Source organism: Euprymna scolopes, chromosome 6 (genome assembly GCF_053919585.1).
Source record: "Euprymna scolopes isolate OS-2025 chromosome 6, ASM5391958v1, whole genome shotgun sequence".
NCBI classification, from domain to species: domain Eukaryota; kingdom Metazoa; phylum Mollusca; class Cephalopoda; order Sepiida; family Sepiolidae; genus Euprymna; species Euprymna scolopes.
Genome location: NC_136487.1, coordinates 125367160 through 125390182, shown reverse-complemented (window position 1 = coordinate 125390182; position 23023 = coordinate 125367160). Strand labels below are relative to the sequence as shown.

At 34.3% G+C, this 23023-nt stretch overlaps 6 non-coding genes across 6 annotated transcripts; all 6 read left to right on the top strand.

The window, feature by feature from the left end:
- The first annotated feature begins 3524 nt into the window (after nucleotides 1–3524).
- On the top strand, nucleotides 3525–3596 carry Trnaw-cca (transfer RNA tryptophan (anticodon CCA)). The gene has a single exon. It is a non-coding gene; the product is annotated as a tRNA-Trp (tRNA).
- A 1473-nt stretch (nucleotides 3597–5069) lies between these two features.
- On the top strand, nucleotides 5070–5141 carry Trnaw-cca (transfer RNA tryptophan (anticodon CCA)). The gene has a single exon. It is a non-coding gene; the product is annotated as a tRNA-Trp (tRNA).
- Nucleotides 5142–10591: 5450 nt separating this feature from the next.
- Nucleotides 10592–10663, top strand: Trnaw-cca (transfer RNA tryptophan (anticodon CCA)). The gene has a single exon. It is a non-coding gene; the product is annotated as a tRNA-Trp (tRNA).
- Nucleotides 10664–12076: 1413 nt separating this feature from the next.
- Trnaw-cca (transfer RNA tryptophan (anticodon CCA)) lies at nucleotides 12077–12148 on the top strand. Its single transcript has one exon. It is a non-coding gene; the product is annotated as a tRNA-Trp (tRNA).
- Nucleotides 12149–12856: 708 nt separating this feature from the next.
- On the top strand, nucleotides 12857–12928 carry Trnaw-cca (transfer RNA tryptophan (anticodon CCA)). Its single transcript has one exon. It is a non-coding gene; the product is annotated as a tRNA-Trp (tRNA).
- Nucleotides 12929–22663: 9735 nt separating this feature from the next.
- Nucleotides 22664–22735, top strand: Trnaw-cca (transfer RNA tryptophan (anticodon CCA)). The gene has a single exon. It is a non-coding gene; the product is annotated as a tRNA-Trp (tRNA).
- Nucleotides 22736–23023: the final 288 nt, after the last annotated feature.

Sequence of the window (23023 nt, the reverse complement as noted above, 5' to 3'; positions counted from 1 at the left end):
ACACAAGATTAGCTGAACAGTTTGCTAGAGACCGCAAAGGTAAAATCTTTTGAACTTTGACCCATTTGTAGCGAAATTTTCGTAAAAAAAAAAATAATTATAAAGTTTGCTTTATGTCTGAATACACTTTATTTAAAATTTCAAATGTTTAGACCAAAAATTGACTGAGTAATTTAGTAGCGACCGCAGAGGAACTTTTTTTTTAAACACTTTGATCCCCAATTTTGACCCCTTAACATTTATTGTTTTGGACTCAATTCAAATTAAAAAGGTTGATCCATGTCTAAGTAACCTACATCTTAAATGTCAAGTGTTTAGACCAAAATTGTCGGAGGATGTTGGTAGAGTTTTCAAAGGTCAAATCGTTTATTTTTGACCTCTTGACAGACAAATTACTGGCTGAACGCCAATTTAAAAGATTTTCACAAATCTCAATACCCCTTATATCAAATTTCGAATCTATAGGCTTAAAATTGACAGTGCAGTTTGGTAGGGAAATGTGCACACACAGACACACAAACAGACAGAAAGACTATTTCACTTATAGTTATAGATATATAGACATATTATTCTTAAATAAATATAATCTTCTATTCTTTTATTCCTCTATATTAAAAAATAATAACGATTTTCCCCGCGAAAATTCCGTCATTACAGGTACCTAACGAGGCAGTTCTAGTGCAAATCTTCCGCACTCATCATTCCAAACTCATAAGCTGCTGTACAAGAATGCGCACATTAACCATCTTCCCATAAAAGTTATGTTTTCTCCTCCTTGACTTGCTCTCTCACCAACATTATCTCATAATGATAGTAGCAAACACATACTCCACCTCATTTAAATTTTCCTACTAAAATCATAATAACCAGTTCTTATATTAAAAGTAAGACTTAGCTACAAGACACCGGGTAATTATTCCACTTACTAAATACATAATTTTCATACATATTATGTTGGCATGACATTACATATTACGGAATGCTCCCTTTCCATTCTAAATGCAGTAGAATGACAGAATGGCATTCGGACAAATTGCCTAGCGTTATAACCAGTGGTTTTAAGATTATTAAGATTAAGAGATTATTATTCTCGAACATGAAAATAATCTTTCTCGGTATCGCTATAAGATATAGTACCCGAAACACATTTACTAACAACATAAATATATATATATTGCCGTTTAAACATGTTTTCCCTAATTATTCCGGCTATATTACTTCTTAAATCCTCGTGCATCATTCGTGTTAAAGTTAACACATCACATTCCACATGTCACGTGATTATTCTTTCCTTACGGCGATTAGTTAAGCAAACACGTTCTTTATAACTGGCCGTAAGCCAGGTGACGCTATAAATCCCTGCGCTAGCATTTATTACATCTTTTTCTTAGTAACACTCTTCTTCTTCTTCTTCTTCTTCTTCTTCTTCTTCTTCTTCTTCTTCTTCTTCTTTTCGTTTTTCTGTTTCACCGGATCGCCTTCAAGTTTTTAACATTTAACATATGCGTATTGATGCAGATCACGGACCGCCCTGAAATACTAACGTTGTTATTTATTCACTCACTAGGAAGCACATAACAATTCGAAAAACAGTATTTACCGTATACACTTTGGTTTTGCTTGAACATGACATGTACAATATAGCAGGTGCTTATAATGCATACGTACAAAACCCTTGTTGCGATATAACATCTAGCACCGCCGCCATTTCTCAGTGTTAACACTGTCTTTAGACGTCTATCCATAATCAGTAATTTACATGATTCATATACGATAATGCACTAGATAACCATATGTAATACTTTTGTTTAGGAAAAGGGGCTTCATCGTAGCTGTTATGGTTTTGGGTCAGATTTCTAACGGGCAACGCCGGTACACGAGTCTTGCTTGTTATTACAATAATATTATTATGAAGAGAGTAGAAAATGTACTTTGGCATTACTTTCGGCAGCCTCGTAACTCTCGCTTCTCTTATTTTGTCCTTTCATCCCCATATTCTATGATCGAGTTTTCTTGCTAGGAGGGACGAATTGCTGTTTTCTGTTCCACTTATCGTTGGTAAGTTTTGAACCATGAAGCTGTGTTTCTTCGTTCATTAGCTCATTACATCTCTTGGCTACATGCATTGTCTGAAGCGATTTCCATAAAAAATGAATTCGAGTAATTTATTTGCGAACTATTAGAAAGATTTCTTGTTAAAATATTTCTGGAAATATTGTAAGATTAATTTAATTTAGACTAGTATCCTGTATTTCTCTTTTTTATGCGAATCGGTACAGGCAACACTTAAAGCCACTTAATGTAAGAACAAAAGATGATTATTGCAAGGACAGAAGATTCCTATTAGATCTCGTCTCGAAAAGAACAGTCTATAGGTAGAAGGAAATAGTCAGCAGAAAAAATTTCCACAAGTTTGCTGTTCTTGGAAAGAAACTACTGGCATAGTTTGTTGGTTTGTTGTGTTCAACGACCTATCAACATCTAAAGTGTCATTTTAGGACAGAAACTTTTAAAACCCATTTGATCTAATAAAAAGATGTTTATAGGGAGTATCAAATTTATTTGCCTCCATATTTCTACTTCTTTTTGAAATAATATTCTTTCAAATTTCAAATTGCTTACAAACTCCTTTGCCGTCAATAATCGAGTTGCTTTCAAAGTGGTACTTTCTAGTTTTTGTTTCGGATATCTTTGGAACTTTGTTTTCCAAAGTAAGATGGTGTCATTTTCTTGAAAATATTGTTCTTTAAAATAAATGTTGTCACAGTGCAATATTTATTGACACGTTTCATATTACTGAAGAAAATCTTAACATTTTTATTTGGTTCAACTCGACTAAGGATTTTTATCCTGGACCCCCAAAATGAACAGAGATTAGAGCATTCCTGTAATGATCCGTTCCCTGTTAATTTCGCGGTGGGAGTTTACTTCTGTGCAGTTCTAGGAGGTATCCCTCCAAAGCTTTGCCATCTATCTTTGAGAATAGTTTAGTTAATTGCTAATCGCTGTAGGCGCCTTTACCGAGAAATGCCGATAGGGTTGTCCAGGAACTTTTGCAAGTCAGAGTGCTCCTCCTCGGAGGCGCTGACTTCTGAATCCTACTTTCCGATTCTGGTTTCTAAGTTCTTGCAGTGGTAGAACTAAATTTGATCTATCTATCTATCTATCTATCTATCTATCTATCTATCTATCTATCTATCTATCTATCTATCTATCTGTTTACCTCTAATATTTATCACATCTCCATATATATTGAAGACGACATAAAAATGGTGCTGTCACTAAATTAAAATATACAGTTAATACATTGAATAATGATCAAAGTCTCAACTCGTTATACAAATACATTGAATAATAATCAAAGCCTCAAATCGTTAAAAATATCTCTGTACCTTTACAGCTGATGCAATCAGATTAGACTGAGACTGTGTTTATATTTAATAGTGAAAAGTAGTTATTACTTTCGTTTCGTTACGCGATGTATACATAAGAGAGTGTTCGACTCAATAGAAATTTATGTGAGTGGCCCTGTGGCGCAACGGTAGCGCGTCTGACTCCAGATCAGAAGGTTGCGTGTTCAAATCACGTCGGGGTCAAGATCCATTTTAATTTTTCTCGGTAATTTGCAATTTTACAAATGTTCGAATATGAATAAATACTCTTATAGTATCGATTTTGATTTCATGCTCGACAATTTGTCTCTCATTGCTTTAACTTTGATGATTTTAGTGTACTGGTCCATCGATTGTCAAGCTAGTCATGTATTATGTATTCATAAAAACGAAAATACTGATGTAAAGAAGATTCATTGGAGTTTAATTATTTGAAGAACAGTTGTTTTATTTGCTTTTAATATCTCTATGGGTTGTGGCAAATCAAAGCTTTTAACTAATAGCAAATGAATAATTACAAAACATAATAAAATATAAACTTACTAAAAAACAATAACGTAGAAACCGTGTGAATACCGATATCTGCACACATACGCATACACACACGCGCACGCGCGTGTGTGCGCACACACACATATCTATAATATAAAGCTGAATGTGTGTGTGTGTGTGTGTGTGTGTGTGTGTGTGTGTGCGTGTCTGGTCACGAATAGGCTCCTATATGGTTGACTATTTAAAAAAAAACTGATTACATATAATGATAGAAGCTGTATCGAGACACAGGAATGGGTATGTTTGATCTGGCAGAACGGTGATTCATTAAAATTGTGGGATCTGCGTTCGCGCTTGGTCCACAAAGTATGGAAATAAAAAATTAAAAAAAAAAAATGTTTTCAAGTGTTTTTGATATAGATATACATAAGAATACTTTGATAAGTATGTTTTAACTTAAATAGGGATGGTATAATAAAATTGTGGGGTCTGCATTCGCGCCTTGTCTCCATAGAATGGAAATAGACACAAACTTTAATAAAGACTTTTCATATCTATCTGCGTAAGTATACTTTGATAATTATGTTTCAGTTTGAAGAAATATGGTATAATAAAATTATGGGGTGTTCGTTCGCACCTGACCTCCATAGTTTAACAAGGTTTTTTTTTTATATAGATCCACAGAATATTGTGATAAGTGTTTCAGTGTGAACAGGTATGGTATAATAAATTATGGGTTTTATCTACTTTATTTTTACTTTCATCATCTTTTGCTTTGGTTTTGATACCCCCAAATTCGAAGCTATCTCTTTACAACCCTTCCTTTTCATAACCTATCATACTTTCATAAATCAGAGTCCATTTTCTGAAGGCTGTTTTTGAACCCAGTCAACGACGGGTACTTTTGCTAGTATATCACACACACACACACACACGCACGCACGCACGCACGCACGCACGCACGCACGCACGCACGCACGCACGCACGCACGCACACACACACACACACACACACACACACACACACACACACACACACACACACACACGTTTACAGCTGATGCAATCAAATCAGATTGAGGTCGCGTTGTTATTTAAGATTGACAAATAATTAAATGCTTTCTTTCCTTCATTCGGTATAAATGTATGGACATAATAGTCGGCTCATGTGTCGTCGGTGTAGATGGCCCTGTGGCGCAACGGTAGCGCGTCTGACTCCAGATCAGAAGGTTGCGTGTTCAAATCACGTCGGGGTCAACGTGATATATTTTTTACACCGTTTAGTTGAAATCTGTTTCTAACAAATGTGTAACCACCTAGATTACATTTTTTTATTTGTAGGCTTTTTCTTTCAAGTTAATCACGAAGTTTCATATTTTTATTTGATTTTTTTAACTTAATGCAAAGGGAGATAATCCGGAGAGACTAACATTTTTGGTCGCTATCTTCTTTGTAAAATAAAACCATATTACATCGAGGTGATCTGAACGTGTGACCTTCTGGAATCAGACTGACTACCGTTGCGCAACCAGACCATCCACAAAAAAAAAAAATAACACTTTCGTCCTAATTTTTTGTCGAGTTAAGGAAAGAAACTCATATTGCTAATTACTCTCATATAAGAAAGAAATCTCCGTATCATCTTATTGCCTCAGTTGTAAGTGTGCAGCGATTTGTAGGTTTTTTTTTTTTTTGCATTGCTATTTCATTTTTTGAATTATATTTAGATTTTATTAATAAAACCGTTTTATGTTTATAAATTCAACAAAACAACTATTTTTACTTTGTTGAAAAATAGCGTCCAAGAAATCAATATTGAAAAATTGGAACTTGGAGGTCATCGAATTTTTATCTGTTTGTCAACTATTTCACGACTACGCATACGCGAATCATTCACATGACAGCTTCCCTATATTAAAAGTAAGTAGGTTTGAAAACACTTTTTAAAGAACTTGGCAAGCCGGCTTAATGGTTATCGTATTAGACTCACTCTCTTTAGGTTTGGTTTTGATTTCAGCTCGAGTAATTTTTTTTACTTGAGACCGGGCAACGCCCGTTGGCCTGATAGTATTATACAAAATAATAATAATAATAATAATAATAATAATAATAATAATAATAATAATAATAATTATTATTATTATTATTATTATTATTATTAATGCAAAATAAACTACGAACAGCTGGACGTTTACAGCTGATTATACGAGATTAAACTGCGATTCATTTTTATTTAATAGCAATAAGTAATCTGAACTTTTCTTTCTGTTATTCGATATAAAATTAGGACAAGAATGGTCGGATCACAAATAGTGTTTAAGGATGGCCTTGTGGTACACTGTTAACGCGTCTTAATTCGGATCGTAAGGTTGTGTGTTACATTCACGTCGACGTCAATATGGTTAATTTTATTTTACAAATGCCAAAATTACAGATAAAGTGATTTGTGTGAGTTTTGACTGTACCACGAGGTAACTCGTCACTTGTGACATAAGTTTTGGCATGCGATATTTTAAGACTATCTGTAGACTTTTGAACATTTTTGTTTGTTTTGGTTAATTTGGATTTTGGAACAGCATTTTGCTACGGTGCCACCTTATTTTCTCTACCTTAAAAACAAAAAGACCATCATGTATTTTTTTTTTTACATGCGTAGAGAGAAACAACATGCGCTGAACCAGCAACCAGGGTCTACGTTTTTTTAGGCGATTTTATTACTTTAGAATTAAGAATGAGGATCAGTTTCGTGTAAAAGATTAACGTAAAATGATCCCCCATTTCCTGACTAATCTAGCGTTTCAAGGCAGCTAACATTTCTTTTTATCATTAACCCTAAGGTCAAGTGGGTATCAGTGATAGTTACGTTAAATTTGGGATATAAGGTCAGAATGTAACAATTCTTTTTTAAATAATTTATTTACGAAAAGCTATTTAATTAGAATGTTTAACAAAAACAATTTATTGAGAAAAAAGAATGCAATAGAAAAACAATGATTACTGGGATGGATGTACTGCAAATATACAATTGAAAAATGAAAGAGCGGATTTACATTGAGTACAAAATTTATTTAACGTCAGTAAGAGGAAACGATATAAAACATAGAATAAACAAAACGAAATTTCTCCAATCAATAAGGTTCAATAGCACCAATATAGTTATGTAAGAAGTAATATATTAGTACGTTGCCCGGCTGATACATATTGGCGGGCCGAGTGTTTAGTCACATACTATTTAAGATACACCAAATATTTTAGCTTCTTAGGATTTTCCTGAAAGTAGATCAAGTGTTGGCTTTATGGAAGCATAAAACACATCCATTTTCGTCTATGGACATTAAACAGGAAGTAACCCTCATAGTTTAAAGGGGGAATAACTCTCACAACTTAAATTTAATAAACTTATTTCCGTTTTTAAAGGCAACTGATATCGGCTTATAATGATTAAAAATAAATCAAATTAAATATAAATTTAATTAAAAGTACATAAATAAACCCACTTTAAATAATTTTTTTTAAATAGAGCCATCAAAACAATTTTATTACAATAAATAAACTGATTGCCGGTGTGAAACCTTATTGAAAGTAATATATTTTTGTAGATCAACTGTATTGTGATTTTTACTTTGCTATCAGAGTGAGTATATATTTTGTGTCAGCGAGGAAAGTACGTGTTAACAATATATAGACTCAACAACCTATTCCGAACAACCGGCCATAGCGATTACCTAACACACAGACTGGTTATCATTACTTGACCGACCTGTAATTGCCCTAATTCGCGCTGGCCCACACACTTAATTTTGTTTGCAAATGACGTGTACGAAATAAACATCTTAAAAAAAATATTTTTGTTTTCACCTTTGCAGAATATCCAACAATTTATGCAACGAAAAACAAACGCAAATTGCCTAAAGTTAAAAGCCTGGAACGGAAGAAATGAATTTCAGAAACATACGATCTTCATTTCTTTTATTCACAATCTTATTAACTAGCATACCAGATGAAACACAGTAGCAGAGAGGTAGAAGTAGTTGATGGGGGAGGGGGTGAAGTAGCGGATGAGTGGGTGACAATGACTCGAACAATTAGTGATCAAGTATACATTTTTTTAATACTTTTTTTTACGACGTTAAATGGAAAAAATTAGAACAACTAATACACTAATTTGGGTATGTTTAATTGTAGTCAGCAGAACAATAAAAATATAAAAACAAAACAAATGTGCAACAAATAAATGTTACCATATCTATATAAATAAAACAGTAGATGTATGTGTGTGTGTGTGTGTGTGTGTGTGTGTGTGTGCCTGCCCGTCTGTTTCTCTGCGTGTAAATATTTAATCGATAAACTCTTAAACTACTGATCACGTAATACTTAAATTAACAGAAAACAGTAGTCATACACTAAGGATGGTTTATAACGAGTAAAATCTTTGCTTATATGAATGAATAGCGCATACACGCATATATCGGCAAGTTGAAATGCAAAATATTCATTTCAAACCTACCAACATGTTTTTATTTCTTTCTGCGCATGCCCAAATTCAATTCATTTCTTCAGTCATTTAATATTAAACCTTTCTTACCTATCTCTCGATAGCTACGTCTGTAGGTGACGAGTCTGGAGAACTAGATGCTTTGGTTTAAATTCTAGCTTATGGCACCCAAGCAATTTTTTAAAACTTTTGGAATCACTACTATATATTAGGTACAATATAATATTCAATAGAGAATTGGCGCTGTAATAATAAATATAAAATCTGAATGAATTAAAATATATTTAAGCGTATTTTATGGTCCCCTCCGCTAGTAAATAAATAAATGTTAATATTACCGACGGATTTCCAGGGATTTACAAGATGACGGCCTGCTTAATGATTGTTTTTTTTTTGTATTGTCCATAACGCATAAAGTGTTAAAAATTGTTTTTCTTCATACGTAATAGCAAATACATTTTAACTTGAAAACGTTAAAAACGTCATGATGTAAATAGCAATAATAATAATAATAATAATAATAATAATAATAATAATAATAATAATAATAATAAACAATAATGATCGCCTATGTACAATTTTCGAAGAATCTGTCCTCGACATAGATGACCACCAATGACCCTTTGAGTTACGAGTCACCTATGTTTTTTTTTGTTTTAAAGGATATCATATCCTTTTGTTACTTCAATACTTATGACGTCATATAAAATCTCTCTGATGTCTTCCATCTTTGTAATGTGATCATTTTGTGACGTCATCCATTATGCAATTTTATCCCCTCGACTTACCTGCAGTACCTGAGACGAAAACATAAAGACATGACTCAATGTTTAGTGGAAATAAAATATATTGAACACACACAAAAAAGTAAATACAGCAAATAAACAGTGTATTGTCATATGCCAGTTTGACTGCCACGTGCGCTAAGAGACATATTTCTCTCGGTCTTTATAGTAAGTTAAAGAGTTCATTATTACCCGTAGGGTGGACACACCACAAAAATAAACCTGAAATAAATATCTCCGGTAAATTACTATTATTCAAATAAAACTAAAATTTAAGCTGGAATCATGGATTTGACCAGATTAAAAAAAAATATTGCTAGAATAAAGAGCACAAGTTTATACTTTATAAAAATAAGTAAATAAATCTTTATAAATTAGACCAATCTACAATGGAGAAATATGCCAGATCGTTTTAAATCTTTGAATATTTACAATCCATTTAATCAGATTAGACTGAGATTATGTTTTCATTTAAGAGTCAAGAACAATATAATCTTTTCCGTTCTTTACTGGTCACATAATTACAATAGCAATGTTAGATTTATTAGTGGTGATGAGTGTGGCCCTGTGGCACAAAGGTAGCGCGTCTGATTCCAGATTAGAAGGTTGTGTATTCAATATCTTTCTCAGTATATATCAGCAAAAACAGCAAACCATGTGTTTACAACTTATATAATAATGGCAAACTAGCGGGACCTGAGGAAATTCCACAACGGCGCCTTTCACATGTAATATATTGCTGCTGGGCATTCTGCGGACGTTCAGCATGAATGGAGACCTCGCGATATTATTGTAGCTCGTTTGTTAAAACTGTAAAAGTATTTATCTAAGTAATCTTGTTAAAGTAGTGTCAGAATATATCTGCGTATTACGGTTTACCACAATATATTTATATAGGAGTCTGTGACATATTTCGATTTTATGGACGCCTGACGCAAACGGAACCCCCGTGATATCATTATACTATCTTTAGACGGAACAGATCCTACTCTTGAATCCTAGCCAGAAGACCAAGAAGGTATATTTTAGTTTCACATACGATCAAAAGAGAAAGTTTTTATATATAAATATTTTATACATTGCGTCCTCGGTGATCGGAGATAACAAGGCGGTTAGAAAGTGATAAAATACTACGAACATTCAATTAGCGTATCTATATACTGATAACTTAATATTCGTTATTACCTTCTATTCTCTTTTTTTAATAAATAGGATCGGCTGATCGAATAATTTATAATCTGGAAACTGTGACACACGAACGTACGTACGTACGTACGTACGTACGATGTTAAAGGTACTACGGCATTGACACATACAGATTGGGACTGCGCTTTCACTTACGAGTGAAAGGTAATTTAAGCTTTCCTTTCTTTCTTCGATATCGTAATTAAACAAGAACGGTCAACTTGTGAGTAACCGGTGTCGGTGGCCCTGTGGCGCAACGGTAGCGCGTCTGACTCCAGATCAGAAGGTTGCGTGTTCAAATCACGTCGGGGTCAGAATTTATCGTTTTAATTTTCTTTGTATATAACAGCAAAGCCAACTTTCTTGATCTCTTTCTTAATAACTTTCTTTCGTTGTATATTTTATTCATCTATGAGGCCAGATGGGTTGTCTGTTACAGTCCACTTTTAATTATAATGGAGAACGGTATAAACCTCGAACACAAACCGTAGAATCCTATTACATCACCGTTTTCTACGTACTTCAGAGTATTGCGACTTTCTGTTTATTGTGTTTTTTAAATCCACGTAAAATAAAGTTATATTGATAAAGAATTGCTTTAAAGCCAGATAATTCACTTAAAGATTAAATTACCGAACGAGAGAAAATTACCCCTCATTATCCATTTTTTTAAACCAGTGAAACAAGCAGAATATTATATAAATGGTTGGCGTAGTACTAAGCAATGCCTGAAGACGCTATTATTGTTCAAAAATAGTCCTTCCAAGTCCTGGGACCAAACGACTTATATATTAGACAACCCGTTGCTTCAATGATGATAATTTTGCGCCCTAATCAGAATAGCAATATTAGATTTATTAGTTGTGTCGAGAGTGGCCATGTTGCACAAAGATAATTAAGGTCTGATTCCATATTAGAAGGTTGCGTAGTCAATGGCTTCCTCAGTATATATCAGCAAAAGCAGAAACCATTTGTTTACAACTGATGCAATTATAGTTGACTAGCATGACCTGTGGAAATTCCACAGCGGCATCTTTCATATGTAATATATTGATGCTTGGCTTTCTGTGGACGCTCAACATGAATAAAGATCCTGCGATAATATTGTATCTCTTTTGTTAAAACTGTAAGAGCATTTATCTAAGTAATATGGTTAATGTAGTTGCAAAATATATCTGCTTATGTTAGTTTACTTCCAATATTCTTATAGGAATCTTTGATATATTTCCATTGTATGGATGCCCGGCGCGAACGAAACCCCCGTGATATCATTAGACCATCTTCAGGCATAATAGATACTACCTTTGGATCCTAGCCAGAAGACCAAGAAGGTAGATTTTAGTTTCACGTAAGGCCAAAAGCGAAAGCTTCTTTTTTAAAAAATATAAATTCTTTATATATTGCGTCTTCTGTGATCAGGAGATAACAAGGAGGATAGAATGCGATAACTTACTACGAACATTAAATTAGCATATCAATATTTAATGTTTCTAGTATGTTATCGCCTTATCTCCTTCTTTTTAATAAATAGGATTTCCCGATCGAATAATTTATAATTTGGAAACCGTAACACATGTACATACGTACGTTAAAGGTACTACGGCATTGACACACACAGATTGTGACTGCGCTTTCATTTACGAGTGAAAGGTAATTTAAGCTTTTCTTTCTTTCTTCGATATCGAAATTAAACAAGAACGGTCAACTTGTGTCCAAACAGTGTCGAAGGCCCTGTGGCGCAACGGTAGCGCGTCTGACTCCAGATCAGAAGGTTGCGTGTTCAAATCACGTCGGGGTCAAAGTTTTTCGATTTAATTTTCTCGGTATATAAGAGCAAAGTCCACTTTCTTTATATCTTTCTTTCGTTGTATATTTTATTCATCTATGAGCTCAGATGGACTGTCTATTACAGTCCACTTTATTATAATTGAGAATGGTATTAACTTCGAACACAAACCGTCGAATCCTAATACATCACCGTTTTCTACGTACTTCAGAGTATTGCGTACCTTCGAGTTCAAGCGACTTTCTTTTTATTGCGTTTTTAAATCTACGTAAAATAAAGTTATATTTATAAAGAATTGTTTTAAAGTCAGATAGTTCACTTAAAGATTAAATTACCGAACGAGAGAAAATTAATCCTCATTATCCATTTTTTTTACCAGCGAAACAAGCAGAATATTATATAAATAGCTGGAAAAGTGATAAAATACTACGAACATTCAATTAGCGTATCTATATACTGATAACTTAATATTCGTTAGTACCCTCTATTCTCTTTTTTAATAAATAGGATTTCCCGATCGAATAATTTATAATTTGGAAACCGTAACACATGTACATACGTACGTTAAAAATTGACACATACAGATTGACACATACAGATTGACACATACAGATTGGAACTGCGCTTTCATTTACGAGTGAAAGGTAATTTAAGCTTTTCTTTCTTTCTTCGATATCGTAATTAAACCCGAATGGTCAACTTGTGAGCGTTCGGTGTCGGTGGCTCTGTGGCGCAACGGTAGCGCGTCTGACTCCAGATCAGAAGGTTGCGTGTTCAAATCACGTCGGGGTCAAAATATTTCGTTTTTATTTCCTCGGTATATAACAGCGAAGTCGACTTTCTTCATAACTTTCTTTCCTTATATATTTTATTTATCTATGAGCTCAGATGAACGGTCTATTACAGCCCATTTTAATTATAATTAAGAACAGTAGAAACCTCGAAAACAAACTGTTTTCAACGTACTTCGAATAATTTCGTACCTTCGAGTTCAAGCGATTTTTTGTTTATTGTGTTTTGAAATCCACGTAAAATAAATTTATATTTATAAAGAATTGTTTTTAAAGTTAGATAATTCACTTAAAGATTAACTTACCGAACGAGAGAAAAGTACTCCTCATTATCCGTTTCGTTCTTTTTTTTTTTTTTTTTTTAAGCAGTGGAACAAGCAGTTTAGTATATAAATTGTTGGCGTAGTTCTTAGCAATGCTTAAAGACGCTATCATCATTCAAAAATGGTCCTACCAAAGCAAGGGGCCACAGCATTAATATACTACACCACTCGATCCTTCAATGTTGATAACTTTGCACCCTGAGAATAAATATAATTGTATTTTTTTTTACAAGTTTATTTTTACTTATCAAGGCCTGAAGGCCACTCGAAGGCAAAGGTTAATGAGTAGACTGTAGTCACTGAGACAACAGTATAGTAATTGTTAGTGTGAAAATTGGGTAGAATTTGATTATTTATGGGACGACTCAACAAAAACTCGTTTACATTGGATTTGAAAACGACCTAATTATAGTTAGCTGGAAAGCAGGTCAGCGGAACAGAGTTTCACAGGCGGGTAGTTCTAGGAAAGAAGCGTTGCTCATGAAATTTGCGTTTAGATTTAGGCGCAGGTAGAGAGTGGGGGAAATTGTTGATAGTTGTTGTAGAGAGACGAGTGCTTTTTGTAAAAAATGACAAGGAGGAGACCATAGATTGAAAATCAGACTAGCACTTGCCATAAAAATAGTGACAGAGCAGAGATAGGTACACGACGCCTCTTCTGTGAGAAAGAGGTTACAGGGAAGAGAAAAGTACACCACCTACTAGATTTCGAAGTTGATTTTGAAGTCTGTCAAAGTGTTCCGAGCAGCTCCTGCCCAGACGTGGCAACAACATTTTAAAAAATCTTAAATATTATTACAAAACATGTTATTTACACTATTTTTACACGTTTCTTATTATTTGCAAAAAATTATTAAAAAACATTAACTTTTAACTACCTTTGTTACGCTTTCACTCAAAGGCGATTAACAAACCAAATATAGCATTCTTATACATACGTGCACGGGCGTTTATACAGTGTTTTTTTTAAATTATTTCTCTGCATCGTAGCTATTTCATTTCGCCGTATTATATGCGACCTTGCAATCTAGTTGTTGTCGATTGTCTCGTCTTTTTATGTTTGACAAATATAACTTCTCATGCAGGAAATAGACGCAAGAAAGACGTTCTCTGGGTGTCTTCAAAATTTTATTGGAGAGAATTCATTTATGGAATGAGAGACTGCATTATAAAAATTATTTCCTTTTTAACTTAGTTTTCTAACTTGAGAAAGCAGACGGTAACATTCAGCCTAGAGCATTTCTACATAATTTTCGTATCTGTTTGCTCGACTTCCAACAGAGAGACTCATTCGTCATTCCTGATTTAATTCGAATGCTTTATCTACGGAGTTTGAATTTTACCCCCCCCCCTGGTTTCAACTCATATCACCTGTGTCTGAGTACAATTCCCACTAGCTAACTTAGGCGTTACTTACTATGTACGAAGAGCCTTCCAAAAGTAATGCATCCTAATTATTATTCCGCCCGAATGGATCAGAGAAGATTGAAATATGCATCGTTATGATGACTAAAATTATGTATTCATGACCTGAAAGTTCCATCTCTCTGTTTCAGATATTGACGATGTGAGACTTTAAGAAAGTAACCCTTTTTATGGACATGCGTCAGAAGCGGGGATGCGTCATTTAATTCCTGGTAAAAAGTGCATCAAGAATGGGGGTGATTATGTAAAAAAAACAAAATAAGTTTTGCAGCACAAACGGTCGCCTATTTTAATGATACCACTCCCGCGTTCGTAGGTCTTCAACTTTTTGAGTTAAAAAAATAGGGGTTTTACTTTTGGAACGACCCTCGTAACACCCTTGGCCTCAACACAATTTGTAGTGTAGCAGTCACAAATTTTGAAGTACTATTTTTTTGTACTGTAAACAGACAAGTTTTCCACTCAGCAATTGGTCACCGACCAATCAGAAATCTTGACGTAGAAATACAAGACTATTTCTTACGGACTATTTCCTACGGTGTTCACGCAAGTTTTTTTTATTAAAAAATTCTTTTTTTTTTTACTTATTATTTTATATGCAGAAATGCCCCTGCTAAGCGATTTGGTTACACACTGACCTATCAGCTTGCAGAAAAAACTCCCCTCCCTTCTTCCACTCATTCTCTCTCTCTCTCTCTCTCTCTCTCTCTCTCTCTCTCTCTCTCTATATATATATATATATATATATATATATATATATATATATATATATATATATATATATATATATATATATATATATATATATATATATATATATATATATATATATATATATATATATATATATATATATATATATATATATATATATATATATATATATATATATATATATATATATATATATATATATATATATATATATATATATATATATATATATATATATATATATATATATATATATATATATATATATCTTTCTCTCTCCTCCCGACAACGTCAACTGGACGCTTAAGCATCGACTATTTTCACCCGAAGACAATTGCTGACAGACCGAAGAAGTTTCTATATATTTTTTTAAACTTGGACATTGTCTAACATGTTTACACCTATATCAAACGGTGCAGATAATGGAATAAACCATTTCGTTCTTGTTATAAAAAAATTGTTCTGGTTTTTCTTTCGTGCGACAGTTTTCGTAAAATACTACTTTTATACAGAATTGCGTCTCATTTATATAGAATTCAATTGAAGATTTGATATCCTGCTATCAGGACTAATGTTGTTAGGTTTTCCAACGCACCAGTGAAATGATAAAATCTAACATTATGTGAGGCGCCATAGGACACGTATCTGATTTGACAAAATTGTATAAATAACTTGTAAAATTGTATAACTTCCGTTTACCTACTTTCCAGCTGACTACAATATGGCCGTCTTCAAGTCCAATGTAAACAAGTTCTTGATGAGCCGTTCCCCTTAAGTAATCCAACTTACCAAATTTACACTTCTAACGATTACTATGATATTGTCCTTTTGACTAATGTACACTCTTTAACCCTTATCCTCGAGTGACCTCCGGGCCTTGATAAGCGGCGATTCCTTTGTAAAAAAAAAAAAAAAAAAAAAAATAGTGAAATTTTTATTTCCAAAGTTGTAAGACATATCCATCTGAATGCACTTTTTTCTCGGTAACAATTAAATAATAAAAAAGAAACAATAATAAAATAGTTTGTGTATCAAAGAACTAGAATTTGAAGATAAAGAAAAAAAGGGTAGATATGCACATATATCACATTAAACATAAAGTAATAGAATACTCACAGTTGAAACTTTACAATTACATATTTTTTAGAAGAGAAAACTTTCTTGTGTACGTATGTGTTTTTTTTAAAGTTCGCTCATAAGTTCTTGCGTATCAGCAGACGATGAGTAAATAAGTAAAATAAATCAACTTTAAATAATATCTCTAAATAGAACAATTAAAACGATTCTATTACAGCAAAATAATTAATAACGTCGAGCTAATCATTAAAAATGTAACATGCAAATGAGGGGACTCATTAAATGTAGATTTCTTTTGAATACAAAATATATATAAAAATCATGCTGGAATAAGCCGAAGGATGGATGGCAAGCGAGTCCATGAGCAGCAGAAGCAGCATTTGAACGCGTATGCAAATTGGCAGGTGTGCCCAGGCTTGCGTCAGAAGAAAAAAAGGACACCACGTGGTCGAGAGAGAAAACAATTCGACGCCAAAGGAGACGGACGTGTAAAATGAAGACAAGAATGGACCGGCTGTGACCAGCTTTCGGTCAGAAGAAAGGGAAATGCCACCATGTTAGACTTTTTAAGTGGTGTCAAGATGGGAGAATAACGATTAAAATCGGTTAAATGCTTTTGTTAAAAAGAAAAAAATGCCAACCTAGATTTTTATTTATTTCTTTTGTTTGTTTTTAACTGCGTCGTTACACCGTGTAGATTGAGTGAATTCTGTTTTTGAGTTTAAAAAAAGCAGAATGAAAACTGCAAAAGATACGATAGTAGTAAAGAGTGACAGGCCGTTAAATAGATGAATAAGCAATGAATCATATAGTAGTATACAGGGAGGGGGTAGATGTATAGCACCCCTCTTAGGATGAGCGGACAGTGGTGAATAGAGAACATGTTGCGAATGCCAGACTGCGTTTTGTGATGAAGGGACTACCTTCCTAATTCCTGGGGAATCTACGCCGGCTGGAATGAGATAGTAACTTGAAATAGGGCCTCTAAATTGCTGAATAAGCTCTCTGTCGCATGACAATTCACTCGACTTGACATTACAACGCCCTGAGACACGATGACGGCCAAGTCCAGCGGCATTACATCAACGGTGAGGTCTAGAAACAACGCTTTAAGTGGTTTCGTGACCAGGACAAGCGATTGCCACACACAAAAGTGTAATGATTCAGATGATGCCGTGCACGAAGATAGACCTTTAATCATTGCCATGGACAAGAACGCTTTAAATTTCGGGAAGATTGGTTGCAGTAGAACAATTATACGAGGCGCCTTCAATGAATTTCCAGACTATTTTGTACAGGAATTTAAAATTATCGTAGACTGTTGCAAATTCAGTATATTATTGTTATGCATCTTATGTGATGACAGACTAATTTTTATGATTTCAGGTTCAAATGAACAGCTGCAGCAGGAATTGGAATACACCCTACTAAAGCCTGATTGTCATAGCTGGTGAATTTCAAAAATGCAATTTGGACGGAAGGACACTTTAGAAGTATCTATATATGTAACAAAATTCTGATTTAAACTTGGAAAAATGACACAGAAACGTATGGAATGCTTGAGATTGCTTTTGTACCATCTTGCATGAATTGAGCATCAGTTTTTGAGTGACATAAGAGATTCAAGGAAGGCAGGAAGTCTGTGAGGGATGGTGAAAGATGTGGGAGGAGTAAGGAAGTCAGAATACGAGAGTTGAATGGCCAAATGAAGAATTTCATGAATAAGGACCGTCATGTGTCTATAGAGACAATAAGTGCACAGTTTGATGTCAGTGTGGGAACTGTACACACAATTATTTGCGAGGAGCTGAAGATGCAGAAGATTTGCACGAAGTTTGTTCCAAAGGTGCAGTTCACAACTCCGTCCTCGTCACAGACTATTTGACCAAGCTGGGCATCAACACAGTTCCTCATCCTCCCTATCATCCAAACCTTGCTCCTTGTGGCTTTTGGTTATTCCTTAAGCTCAAGGAAAACCTTAGAGGCTGTCGTTATGAAACAATTGAGGAGACGAAAGAGGCTGTGATGAGGATCATTGACACACTCACTCAAGAAGACGTTCATGTGGCTTCCCAGAAGTTGTTGGAACGATACAACAAGTGCATTGCAGCCGGAGGAGATTACTTCAAAGGGGACTTCAAAGAGTTTTATGTTTGTACTCTCAATAAAAGTGCCCATACGAAAAAAAGCTGGAAACTTATTAAAGGCACATGGTAACTTGAAATTTGTATCGATAAAATTGATACTAAAGAGAATGGAGGTTCCACGAGGTTGGGCGGGGGTGGGGGGAATCAGTGACACCCTGGTCCTAGTTGCACAGATTCACGTGAAGATCTCTACGAAAATAGCTATCGTTGGTGAGGGAACAATTCAAAGAGAAAGAAACGGCGCGGCGATATATTTCAGATACCCCTCGTGGAAGAATACGAGGATAATGAGGAAGAGTTTATGTGGAGTGGAGCCGTGACCAAGAGTTCGAGACGATTTCTGCGTCGTTAGCCAATACGACAAATAGTGCTTTGAAAGTTAAAAAAAGAAGAGGAAAAGAATTGGGGTATACCCAACAGACCAGGAGCGTTCAGTAGGCACGTTTGTCAAAAGGAAAGGAAAAGAAATCAAATTACCTGGTTGACAGTCTATATTTATCAAGTCTTTTCCTTCAGAATATGCTGCAAAGTGAATACTATACTGATGCATAAATACATGTTCTGCTATCATAACCAACAAGTAGAATCTAGCATTATTATCATTTTTTAATTCTATTAATTTGCTAAACATTTATCCACAAAATCTATATATCTCTAAAAGAGAAAAATGTGTGCGCGTGTGAGGATAATTCTCAGCCTATAAGCTCAACGATTTTTGCAACTATAGACTTGAAATTTGGTATACAGGGTATTCAGACACATGGACGAATTTTTAATCGATTTTCATCCGGAAAAAGTGATGCTAAGGTATAGGGTCCAAATAGAAAAAATTGGTACATAAGGGTTCATCAGATTTGTATCTGGTTGTCAACTGTTTCACGACTGCACATACGTAAATCGGTCACATGACAGATTTCTTATGTTAATAACAAGTAGGTTTGAAAGCACTTTGCAAAGATCGTGTGAAACTGGCTTCATGGTTATCGTACTTCACTCACTGTCTTTAGGTTTCGGTTTCGATCTTAGCTCGAATATTTTTTGTTTTACTTACAAGAAGTAAACTGTTTAGAAAAAAACAAAATACTCGCATGCACATGTCTCAGTTTCTGTATTAATTAAAATATAATATTTATGCGTATTTTACGACCGGGCAGCCTGCTAGTAATTCAATATTTCTTAGCAGAATTCTGTTATATAACAATCAAAAAATAATAAATAAAAAGTGTTTCGCCAAACTATATTATTAAAGTATCGTTTTGCGCAGGAATATGTAAATTAGTTAAATTTTACTACTGAGAACACAAGAACATAAGCGGTAAATTTGGCTTCTGCATTTTAATCTGTAATTCAGGCTCTTATTATTATTATTATTATTATTATTATTATTATTATTATTATTATTATTATTAATCAGTTGGTTCTTTCAAAGTATTCAGCAATTATTCCAGTTCAGTTATGTACTTAGTTTCTGCCCATAATCAACATAGCTTAACGCTTATTAGTTTACTTTTTAGGTATGCTGAAAACGAATATAGCGGTAATGTCCTATTTTAGCGCCAGAAAATTTTTTTTCTCCAAAAATATTCAGGTCAAATGAAAAAAATGAATGCAAAGTGCATTTGTATAAAAAAAAACAAAAAAAAAACGTTAGATAAGATAGATGAGGGATGGGTGAATGCGGGGGGGGGTAAGAAAGTAACACCCCCTTTCTTTTTTTTTTAGATAGATGAGAGAAAGACATGCGGAGTGGGTTACGAAAGTTTCCTTCGTAACCCCATTTTTACAAGGGAATATTCACCGGTCACATGAGAGCGTTACTTTTCTCGATGATGACCGCAAAGTGGGTGTTCAATTTAGTAGAACGTTATGATTGGAAACTGACCCCTGGCAATAAAACTAAAAAACAAAAGAAAAAAAAATTCCAAAATTTTATAATCTGAAAGTTAAGTTTGTAATCTATGAGATTAACCGAAAAAAAGGTTTTGAAAGAGTAAATTGTGGAATTTAGAGGTGGGGGCAATTTCGTAGATGCCCGCCGTAAATTTTTATCACTTAAACTAGTATACAATATACAGATTGACTAACATTTTGCTTTTAAATTACAAGACTTCAACTCGTTTAAAAAATCTCTACGCTTACAGCTGACGCAATCAAATTAAACTAAGGTTGTGTTCTTTTTTCAGAGTGCAAAGTAATTTACAATTGTTCCCTGTTTTTTGTTTTATATAAATAAAATAAAATTGTGCGACTCAGTGAGATCTGTGTCAGTGGCATTGTGGCGCAACGGTAGCGCGTCTGACTCCAGATCAAAAGGTTGCGTGTTCAAATCACGTCGGGGTCATACCATTTTCATTTTTCAGTATATGTTACATTTACAGATGCAGCAAAAATTAAAACCATATATTTTTTACTGATGCGATCAGATTAGACTGAAATTTTGTTCTTATTTAAGATTGAAAACAATTAAATATTTTATTTATTTATTTTTACAAAGGAGTTACCTCCTATCAAGGCCCGGCAGCCACTCTAGGATAAGGGGTAATGAGTGTACGATAGTCATTTGGGATATTAGCGTAGAAATCGTTAGTGATGGAAATTTGGTAAATTTTATTACTTAAGCAGACGAGCTATTAAGAACTTGTTTACGTTGGACATGAAGACGACAATATTGTAGTCAGTTGGAAAGCAGGAAAACGGGACAGAGTTCTACAGGCGGCCAGTTCGAGGAAAGAAGCTTTGTTCATGGCATCCACTTAAGGTTTAGGCACAGGGAATCATTAATAGTTGTTTAAGCTAGACGAGTGTTTTTCGTAAATGTTTGGCAAGAGGGGCCATAGATTGGAGCTCAGACAAGAACTTGCCATGGAAATAACGATGAAGGAGAGACAGGCTAGCAACGTCTGTTCTGTGGGAAAGAGGTTGCAGGGAAGAGGAGAGAGCTTCCTCTAAAAGGCTACGAAGTCGGTTTTTAACTTTGTCAAGATGATGAAGATAAGATGCGTCTAGTAGCTCGTTCCTAGATGTGGTAGCAGTACTCCATCCTTGGACGTACTTGACGCTTATGCAAGTAGAGAATTGTATCGGAAGTGAGATATCTACTGTAGTAGTAGAATGATCCTATCATTTTTCTAGAGACCTTAGCAACGGATTTGATGTAGGTGTTCCATTTCAGATTAGGAGTGCAGGTCAAACCAAGAAGCTTGTCAAAACTTGGATCCTCCCCAAGACGAAAGCCATTCATTTCCGTTGATGTCAGATGTGGATCAGAGCAGTGATGATGTTAAGATAGAAGCTTGGTTTTAGATGCATTTTAATTAACCCGCCACTCTTTTCCCCATTGAACCACCTGCTCAAGATCAGAAAAGGGAGAATCAGAGATATCTTGTTCATTTACGACCAATTATTTGATATCTCCGTGGAGGGAGAATAGTCAACTTGTACTCAGCGCATGGTATTGGCTCTGTGGTTCAAGAGTAGGGCGTCAGATCAAAAAGTTATATGTTCAAATTTCGTCGGGAGTCAAAGAGTCTCGTTTTAACATATCAAATTTACACATCTTTGAATATGAATAAGTGCTTTTAATGTTACACTAGGCAACTATTTCTTTTTTTAATTCCCTGACTTAATTGAGAAGATTATTAACGTCACAATCGATCCAGGCAAATGAATGATAAAAGTACATTTGTTTATTTATCCGAATTAGAGTCTAACTAGATTTAACTAGATAGTTTGTAATCGATGAGATTAACCGAAAAAAACGTTTTATGAAAGTGTAAATTGTGGAATTCAGAGGCGGGGGCAATTTCGTAGACGTCCGCCGTAAATTCTTATCACTTAAACTAGTATACAATATACAGATTGACTAACATTTTGCTTTTAAATTACAAGACTTCAACTCGTTTAAAAAATCTCTACGCTTACAGCTGACGCAATCAATTAAACTAAGGTTGTGTTCGTTTTTCAGAGTGCAAAGTAATTTACAATTGTTCCCTGTTCTTTATTTTATATAAATAAAATAAAACTTGTTCGACTCAGAGGGACCTGTATTAGTGGCCTTGTGGCGCAACGGTAGCGCGTCTGACTCCAGATCAGAAGGTTACGTGTTCAAATCACGTCGGGGTCATACCATTTTCATTTTTAAGTATATGTTACATTTACAGATGCAGCAAAATCTTAAAATCATATACTTTTTACTGATGCGATCAGATTAGACTGAAATTTTGTTTTTATTTACGATTGAAAATAATTAAATATTTTATTTATTTATTTTTACAAAGGAGTTACCCCCATTTGATGACGTCATAAAACTAGTGATGTAACAAGATGAAAATAGAGACGATAGATGACGTCACCAAATGGTAATGTCGTCTTCCATCAAATAAGTGACAAAGAGGTTGAAGACAAAAAAAAA